We start from the raw sequence: 10054 nt of genomic DNA on the forward strand, positions 1-10054 counted from the left end.
CAATAGTAATAGTAATAGATGTAGTAATAAAATAGCAATAGAAGTAGTAATACAAAAAATAATCAGGAAAAATAAAAATTAAAAATATGCCTTTTGAAAGGCATTGTATTCATTCCAGGTGAAACAAGTTTAAATATAACTTTAGAGTATTGTTAAGTGAAGAATAAAGGTAATTAAAGAAAGGTTTCCACTTTCCTCCCTGATGAAGTACCAAATTTATCCTTAGGTCAGGTTAGAAAGAAAACTTGTTTGAAACTCTTTTATACAAATGATACAGTAGGTCATATATTTGGTAGATATGGCTACTAATTGGCCTCAGAGCAGGATCTGGTCAGTTAGAGAGTTCGAGATTTTTTAATTATTTCCTGTTCTTGGATCATATGTTTTAGTACTCTTTACCATAATGGAATCTGGATTTAGTAATCAACACTGAGCAAGTTTTGTGTCTTAAGAGCATTTGAAGTATTTGAGTCAAATCAGTTAAGATTTTTAGAGAAATTATCAAGATTCTGGAAGTAACCTACTTACATTGGGTTGTAAAAATTATGCCTCTTTATATGTTTATATATTTCAGATATTACTAAAATGACCACATACCAATTATCAATATTTTCCTTAGAATCTACAGGATTGCAACACACGTTCATATGTATGTGTGTGTGTGTGTGTGTGTGTGTTTAGGTGTATGTTAGGAGGTAGTAGTGAGGGACCACTAGAAATGTGATTTCACCAGGGAAACTTCTGAGCTGCTGAGCCACCAATAATTTATCGCAATCTAACATAATGCTAGCTCAAGATAAAGATTTTACCATATGTATAACTAGGTAATGTATGTGCATTGTTAATCCTTTAATGACTATAATTGGCTTACATTAGAATACTAATTTTCTCTATTAATCTTCTTAGAAGATAGCCTGTTTTATTTCAGATGTATTTTATAATTCACATTTTACTAGTACTTTAATAACCAAGATATTACCTAATTAATGATTCCATGGAACCTTTAGTGTTACTTCATCAAATTATATTTTCCCCAAATGTCCAACCTATTTCCATCATTAGTATTAACATAAGATTTATATAGAAATATGCATCATACGGAATGCCCCACAAATCCCTGCTTTCATCTTTTCTTAGTATATGCCATGTCTTCAAGGATCTTTTAAAAAGATTAATCATAATAGTAGCACATTTCTCTTAGTTAAATTAATTTGCAAATTATCTAAAGAATTATAAACTAACTCTCAGTCCAAGACAAATTATCATAAAATGAGCATTGTTTTGTTTTTTTCTATGAAATATCTAAAATTCATACACATATTCACTTTGTTTGCTAATTTGAAAGCAAATTATCATCTACTGAAAGGATATATTCAACAAATACTACATTTCTACCAGTCTCATTCTTACTTTTACTATGGTATAAAATCTTTAAGATGTATACTATATGCCTTTACATATAATAAGAACACAATACGCTCAACTAAGTGAAAAATTTTGAGAGACCAATCTTTTAGAATATATTTTATTCTGAGTGAGTATAAAACTCTCCATTTGATTAAAGAAAAATTGAATATATTGGTATAGAGCACATGAAAAGTTCATAAAAAGGAGACAGAGTTACTAGATTATAGAAACCATTTTAAAGGAGAGATGATTCCCTTGTCTGCCTAGACGTGTCTTTTATAAACATATATGTGAGCATGGATATGATTTCTTGAAGCTTATTGCAGGAAACAGCTATTTTTCCCCAATTCTGCTATTTTAATTTCTGATATTTTCATGTTTCCGTTTGCCTTTGTTCTGGCATTTAGGTCTCTGGAATCATTAGTCAAAGTGATACTTAACAGCCCCAATAAGAAAGCAACATCTTTCAGTAATTCAGATGACTGACTAATGATGCGAGAGCATCTTAATTCCCTCTCCTTGTATTTTATTTTCCTTCAGGGGGCAACAATTCTAAAGGCTTAACTCTGTCTCAGCTGGTGAAAGTTGAATTAGCCTGCTGAGTGCTGTGGCATTCTTTCTCTCCTCAGTTGGTCCAAGGAATTAAAAAAAAATCCCTAATGGTCTTTGGAGAGTGAACCATTTGAAGAATGTTTGTGGTTTGCATCCAAAACTTTGTTTCTTGTGCTCTGATTTAAACACAGGGGACAGATGGGCTGCTGTTTGCAAAACCTCTTAAAAGACATCAAATTACACCAAATGATATGTCATTTTACAGACTTGTCTCTTTATCACCCATTTCCCAAAGGCTGGCCTGCTAGTTAAATCAGGAAACATGGTTGAACACTTCCAGTAGAGGAGGAAGCAATCTTGAGAACATCAGATCTGAATTCCAGATTTATGACTAAAGAATCGTCATATTCTTTAGTCATAAATAATATGCAGAGGCTGCATAAAGAATATACAGCAGTCTACAGAGAGAGAAATGATCTTTCTAGGAGTGAGTCTGCTCTACTTTCAAATCTCCTGTGGTAGAATGTCAGCTACCCTCCAATCCAACAAGACTCTTGTGTTCAAGAAAATTCCTTAGTTCCACCAAGCAGTATTTGATTCAGACCTTGCAATGACTCTGTAGTTGAACCGGGAATTTAACAAAACCACTGAGATTAGGCTTGAAAATACAAATCTGCCCTTTTCTCAGAGTAAAATTTCCTAATTGCAAATACCCAAGTACTCCTAGAATTACAGTAGCTGTAGATAAAGGATACTTACTATTGTTTCCACTTCTTGTATATTTTATCCTTGTTCAGATGACATGTATGCTCCCAATAACAGAATGCTATTGTATACTCTGTAGAAGGACTTTTATGCTCACACTAGGGTTTAATTGACAAAATGCATATTTTAGACAGGTTTATCTAAACCAAAGGGAACTTTACTGCCTCTATAATGTAACTGTGATATGGACCACCCCCCCCATTACACTAGGCTTAATGTTATAAAGAATTAATGAATGCTTGTACATAGGAACTTTATAGGTGTGTGTGTGTGTGTGTGTGTGCGTGTAGTATTTAGGTTATACTTTGATGCAAGGAAAAGACAAAAGTGGCCTCAATATTATATCTCCCGCCCCTAACTTCAGTATAACACCACAACCCAGCTTTGAATTTTTGTTTCCTGAATATGTCTATGTATAAGTAAAAGTAGATATAAAAGGCAGTTTAAAATACGTCAGTTAATAATAAATTAAGTCTAGTAGCTCTATCATATTCTGCTAAGTGTGTATATATAACCATCTATATAATGAAGAGGAAATATTTATTATAAATATATATATATATAATGAATAGAAAATCTTTCCTGTTAGATCTATGTATGTGTAACTCCCTTGAATTTCAAGTTTATTCCTCAGCACTACCTACCTTGATGATTGCTCTAATAGGGAAGTTAGAAAGAAGGATCAGATGTTAGAGTAAAAAAGAGAGGCAGGAGAAATAGCAGTGCTAGCACAATGGTAGGGCTTTTGCCTTGCATTCAGCCAATACAGGAAGGACAGTGGTTCAAATTCCGGCATCGCATATGGTCCCCCAAACTAGCCAGGAGCGATATCTGAGCACAGAGCTAGGAATAACCCCTGATAGCTGCCGGGTCTGACTGAAAAGTTAACAAACAAAAAGTAAGAAAAAGGAAGGTGGGGGAGTTAGGGAGGTGGGAGGAAGGAAGGAAGGAAGGTAGGACGTTTGCACACTAAATCTACTAAAATAGCAATGTCCCCACTCTTTTATGTCATTCTTTCTGTTATGTGTGTCTCTCTTTTAGCTATTTGACAACACAGTCTTAAGTTTTAGTGTATTTGTGGGGTCAGTGAGGGCACAAACAGGTCCTCAAGAACCACACCTGACCTGTGATTCCAGGATGCACAAAATAACACTTACTATACAAAGTTGCTCTTCTCCCAGATCCTGAACAGCTGTATCTGTGAAGAGTGGGAATTCAAGGAATTCAATCTTTCCCTAGGTCTGTTACTATTGCTTCAACTGATGCGAGGGGTGAAACAGAGGTTCAGGTTAGTTACTATAATTGCCACTTTATATATATATATATATATATATATATATATATATATATATATATATATATATATATATATATATATATATATATTACGAAAGATTGTAGATATTCTCAATATTAGAGGCACCCATCATGGAAAATTTTTTATGTGTGGCAATGGAGGTTATATTCCTTAGCTGAAATACGAGTAGGGTCAGAGGATACAACTTAGTTCCTAATACCTGCCAACCTCCATTGCCACACATAAAAAATTTTCCATGATGGGTGCCTCTAATATTGAGAATATCTACAATCTTTCGTAAATATTCTACAAAATAGTGATTCAGTGCTTGCTTCGGCAGCACATATACTAAAGTGTAACGATGCAAAGAAAATTAACATGGCCCTTACGCAAGGATGACATGCAAATTTGTGAAGCGTTCCATATTAAAAAAAAAAGGCAAAGAATACTATAAATTATTTAAAGCATTCCTTATTGCTAGTATAAAAAAAAACTTTCAGCAACACAATTTAAGAATAATGTCAGACTTTTATGGCAGAATTTCTAATAAGCCATATAGAAATATAATTTAGAACACAAATAGGTGATTTCGAACCAGACAAATAAGCAGGCAATCAAATGTCAACTATATTATCAAGAATCAGGAAAACAGGGGCGGGAGAGATAGCACAGCTGTAAGGCATGCGGCTGATCCAGAATGGAGCTCAGTTCTATCCCAGATGTTTCATATGGTCCACTAAGCCAGGAGCGATTTCTGAGCACATAGCCAGGAATAATCCCTGAGCATACCGGGTGTGGCCCAAAAACAAAACAAAAGAACAACAAAAAAGGAATAAGGAAAACAGAGTGCTGATAGTTGTTGAAAGGAAATGAATAATAATATCTATGAGTAAGAGTATTCTTAGCCAAATTGCATGAAAAAAAAAAAAAAGTCTAGGCCCCGGTTAGGTGGCTTTTGGGGAGTGACTGGGAAAATTGATGGAAGAAACTTGGTATTATAAATGTATGGGTGTTGAAACATTGTAAGTTTGAAATTCAATAGTGAATTACTTTGTAACTTTGTAATTCATAATGATTAAATAAAATACTTAAAAAATAGTATCTTATTTGCAGAAAACATTTTCAGGCTAATGGGCAACAATGTTTGGAATAAAGTAAATATCTGTACTATAACTAGGAATGATATGAAACTTAAGAAATTCAAGACAATAATAATTGGGATTCCGAACTGGGAGTAGAAGTCAAAGGAATAAAGAGGAGCAGGTATTCCATAGAGTAAGATAATATAGAACTAAAATAAGTTAGATCAGAAAAATAGCAAGGGAAGTTAATTTTCTAAATATCCCAAGAATGGAGGTAGTTGGGATCATTAAAACTAATAAAATATTTTTGAATATAGATGTAGATCTGAACTTTCTCTGCAGTTTTATTTCTTTTTTTTTTCTTTTTTCTTTTTATTAGTTTTTGGTTTTTGGGTCACACCCAGTGACCCTCAGAAGTTACTCCTGGGTAAGTGCTCAGAAATTGCTCCTGGCTTGGGGGACCATATGGGACGCCAGGGATAGAACCTACGTCTGTTCTGAGTCAGCTGAGTGCAAGCCAAATGCCCACACTGTGCTATTGCTTTGGCCCTGCAGTTTTATTTTGAGGTTGAGAATTTGATAAATATATTTCTCAATTTGTAAGAATGTGATGAAACAATATAAAGAAAAATATCTAAAATGTATTAATATCTAAAATGTATTGTCTTGCATTGATTTATCATTGGTTTATAACATTATAAATTTTCTATTTATTATATTATAAATTTATATTATAAATATCCTATGATGGGTATAATATTTATCATGCCACCACAATTTCAATGACATCCAAACACTGAAAGACCCCTTTAATCACTTCTTTACCTGTCTTCCTTTCCCCATTACATTAATACTTTTCACAGATTCTCAGATTGAGTCATTTTTTGTTACTGTGTTTGCATTAATGGTTTGTAATCACTGTGAGTAAAATCATCAAATACAAGGACTTTACCCCTCATTTGTTTCAATTAGAGTAATCATGTTAATGTCCATTCACTTTGTCTTGAAAAATACAATAATGTTTTAATGGAAGATCAGAATCCCATTATTTGTACACTGGATTATTTATGCAGTTATGTGTCAGTGGGCATTTAAACTAATTCCATGTTTGGGTTATAATGAAAAGTATGACCATGAACATAGAAGTTCAAATATCTAGTCAAATTAATTTTATATAGTGTGTGTATGTACATAAAAGCAAGATTTTTGATATTAGATTTACTTATTTTTTTAAGAAATTCCCATTACCTTTATACAAAGTCTGCATAATTTATATTCCCTCTCCTATTTTAATAAGTTTTTTTCTACAACATATCCAGTACTTTAATTTCAGTAAGTTGAGTATATTAACTAATATATATTTATAATTCAGAAGACAAATATAGTCTAAATATAATGAAACAATGAAAGATATTATCAACCTTAAGAAGGAGATTCAGTGACTCTCAGGCATTAATTCTGGCTATGCACTCAAATTTCTCCTGGCTTGGGTACTAAATGGGACACGGGGGATAGAACCTAGGTCCATCTTGGATCAGCAGAGTGAAAAGCAAATGCCCTACTGCTGCTCTATCTCTCCGGCCCCTATTTTGGTAGATTTCTAATTTGAGACTACATTTTATAAAATACTACAGGAAAATAAACAGTATCAATTAGTAATAATTTAGCTGTAGAGAAAATAAAATATGTATAATTCGTGAGAAAGAATTAATAGATAAAACCCCTATAATTATTAATAAATTTTAATGTTCATTATTGAAATAGATATATTTACCATTTTATAATTTAATAATAAGTGAATTGGATTTCTTGATAGTTTAGGATAAAGCAATGCAAGATTTATTTTAAATTTTTAAAAAGTTATGTTTAAATCCATTTTCCAAAGATTAATATTATACTTTTTCATGCAGTTTAGTCATTCATTTTAGTTCCACCTTCTAATTTATAAATATTTTATATTTGTAAAGTGAAAACATTAGGGACTTTAATACTGAATAAAAGTAAACATGTAGAACAACTTTATTGGCATTAATATACAAAATTATATAAATAAATAACCCCCATGCTCTACAAAAGGATCAATTGTGCATCATTTTTTTGATCTTAGTAATAACAAAAGTAGATTGGGAGACCAAATTTTCTCAAATCATAACATAATAGGATGACAATCTTATGTTTAAAATGTGATAGAAATTATGACAGCAGATTTTATTTTAGGTAGAATTGAGCCAGATGTTCAATCTAAAAGTCTCTAGCATAGTTGGTTTCAATAGAGAATATGATTGTATTTTATATACTCTGATAAATCTAGAAATTATCAGCAGTAACCCCTTGAAAAAAAAGTATCTGAAGATAATTAAAACCATAAGTGCAACATAAAGGAAAAATTAAAAAATATTCACTAGCAGAATGGTACATCTATAATTGATATGAGAAATCTTCCACTTGGGAAAGTGTCAGTCTTGAGAAGAAACCCAGAAGGTGAATGCATGCCCTGTCCCATAAGTGTGAATAAAGTACTAATCTTAAAGTCATCTTGCCTGCCTGAGGGGTAGTAGAGCTATTGGGGAATCTTTCCTTTTTTTTTTTTTTTGGTTTTTAAGCCACACCTGGTGAAGCTCAAGGTTTACTCCTGTTTATGTGCTCAGAAATTGCCTTTGGCTTGGGGGACCATATGAGAAGCCGGGTAATGGAACTGTGGTCCTTCCTAGGCTAGCATGGGCAAGGCAGACAGACACCTTACCACTTGTGCCACCGCTCCTGCCCCTTTCCTTCTAAGCTGCCCAATTGAATTTGATCCCAAACACCACACAGGTCTCTGACACACTTTCAGGAATGATACCTGAAATGATCCAAGAGCCAGAGAACACTCTGAGTAACACCAGATTTGAGCCATCAAAAAACAAAGAAAGCAAACAAAAAAAAAATTAAAGATAAATTCAACTTTATTTTCTGAGGTTAGATATGATTCTAGACTAAAGATCGTTTATATTACCTAGAAAAATAAAGTAATCTAAGCATGTGATCTAGGTAACTATAAAAAGAGCTAGATATTTGTTTTCTATGGTAGAAGATTTACTTCAAGTGTAGGTGGGAACAGAGAACTGTGACAATTCCTTTCTAGAGAAGGATAACATTGATTTCAATTACCGGCTTACTTAGATCTCAGAACAACAGAATATTTCACTAGCTCAACTAGAAAAATATATTAATTAATATGTAATAAGTGTTGAATATATGATGAATAATTGAATACACAGTTAATTAGGTAGCATCACATTAGATTATTAATCCACTGCTAGAAATATTGAAAAATATTAAAAGAGGCAGTTTAGCCACATTTTGGACATATATTGACTATCAGCATTGTGAACAACTGGCTAAACATGTTCTGGAAGAATCATAGTTGGGTATAAAATTCAAGCATAAGCTGATAATGAGATTATAAAGTTTTGTCAAGTCAAATAGTAAAATTTAAGAGAACAAGACTGAGCATTTAACCCAATAGTTAAGTGCCTGCTCAAGTCTCAAAGGGATTCAGTTCTGACAAAAGAATAAAAATAGTTATGTAGATAATTGACATACAGTAATTCTTATATATATATATATATATATATATATATATATATATATATATATATATATATATAAGCTTGAGTAGTTAGATATAACAAAAAGCTATAACATAGGGGCTTAAGTTATTTTGAAATATGAATTTAAAGACAGCACTTTCAGTTGCTGAGTTGTTGTTGAATCTTTTATTGTATGTCTAAATCTTGTAAGAGTAAAAATATTATTGTGGTGGCTGAAGACATAGCCTATTTAGTTGAATATATTCAAACATGCCTGCATATTAGAAGTTCAGATTTTGGCCCTAGCTCCACAGAATACCCCCTAATACCACAGAGAGTAAAATGAACTCTGAGGATAGACAGGAGTAATCCCCATGCATTTGTGGCTGTATCTTGAAACAAAAAAGATACAAAAGTAATAAGTTTATTTCTTGTAGTTGGACAAGAAATAAATAATGAGAACTCAGTCTAGTTAACTTGTGCTATTGCTAACCATAGTTATGGTTTGTGTTAAACTCAAATTAGTTAGCTAAATATAGGCCAATAAAAGAAAAAAATAATTCAAATACTCTTCCTAAATACAAAGAATATTCTATTAATCTTGTGAAGCAATTGAGGTTCCAAGTTACAATTTAAATGTATGAGGTTGTGTTGCATTTTAATGAGATGCTAACATGTACAATGTTGTTAAGTAATTGTTTTTACGTTGAAAAACTACTCACAATTTTGTATAAAACTAGGAGAGAAGTTCTTTGACAAATACGACAAGGTAGGAATATTGATGTATGTGTTTTTAATCCTTTGCTAAAATAATGAAATAAAAAAAGAAAAATAAGAGGGTGATTCATGATTTCTGAGAAACAATGTTGTAAAACCTGAAGCAAAAAATGTTTGTCACTGACTTTTATATAAAATAGACTCTATTATGCACAAATTCATATAGTATATAAATATAAACACATACATATATCATCAATATATAATACATCTTTGAATATATTTATATTTAAATATTATATTGATACTAAATAGTTTTCCAAAAACAAATTGAATAATGGATATCTATTTTTGGCATGTCTGCAGGTAAATTATTATAATTCAATGTTTGTCTTTGACTTCATCAGGTACTGTAGAGATGAATATATATATATATATAGAGAGAGAGAGAAATATATAAAGAGATGAATAAATAAAATAAGGAATGAAATTTGATGTTCATGTATATAGGGAGAATAATTAACATGTGAAGTAAAAAGAATATATATATATATATTTAAAATTCTTGCAAAGGGCTGTATTGGTATCACAATGGTAGAGCATTTGTCTTACACACGCTGACTCAGGATGAAAGCAGGTTCGATCCCTCCGGCATCTCATAT

At 31.9% G+C, this 10054-nt stretch overlaps 1 non-coding gene across 1 annotated transcript; it reads left to right on the forward strand.

The window, feature by feature from the left end:
* The first annotated feature begins 4345 nt into the window (after positions 1 to 4345).
* On the forward strand, positions 4346 to 4451 carry LOC126004850 (U6 spliceosomal RNA). Its single transcript, XR_007494087.1, has one exon. It is a non-coding gene; the product is annotated as a U6 spliceosomal RNA (small nuclear RNA).
* The last annotated feature ends 5603 nt before the right edge of the window (positions 4452 to 10054 follow it).

The sequence above is a fragment of the Suncus etruscus genome, chromosome 3 (assembly GCF_024139225.1).
Source record: "Suncus etruscus isolate mSunEtr1 chromosome 3, mSunEtr1.pri.cur, whole genome shotgun sequence".
Taxonomy (NCBI): domain Eukaryota; kingdom Metazoa; phylum Chordata; class Mammalia; order Eulipotyphla; family Soricidae; genus Suncus; species Suncus etruscus.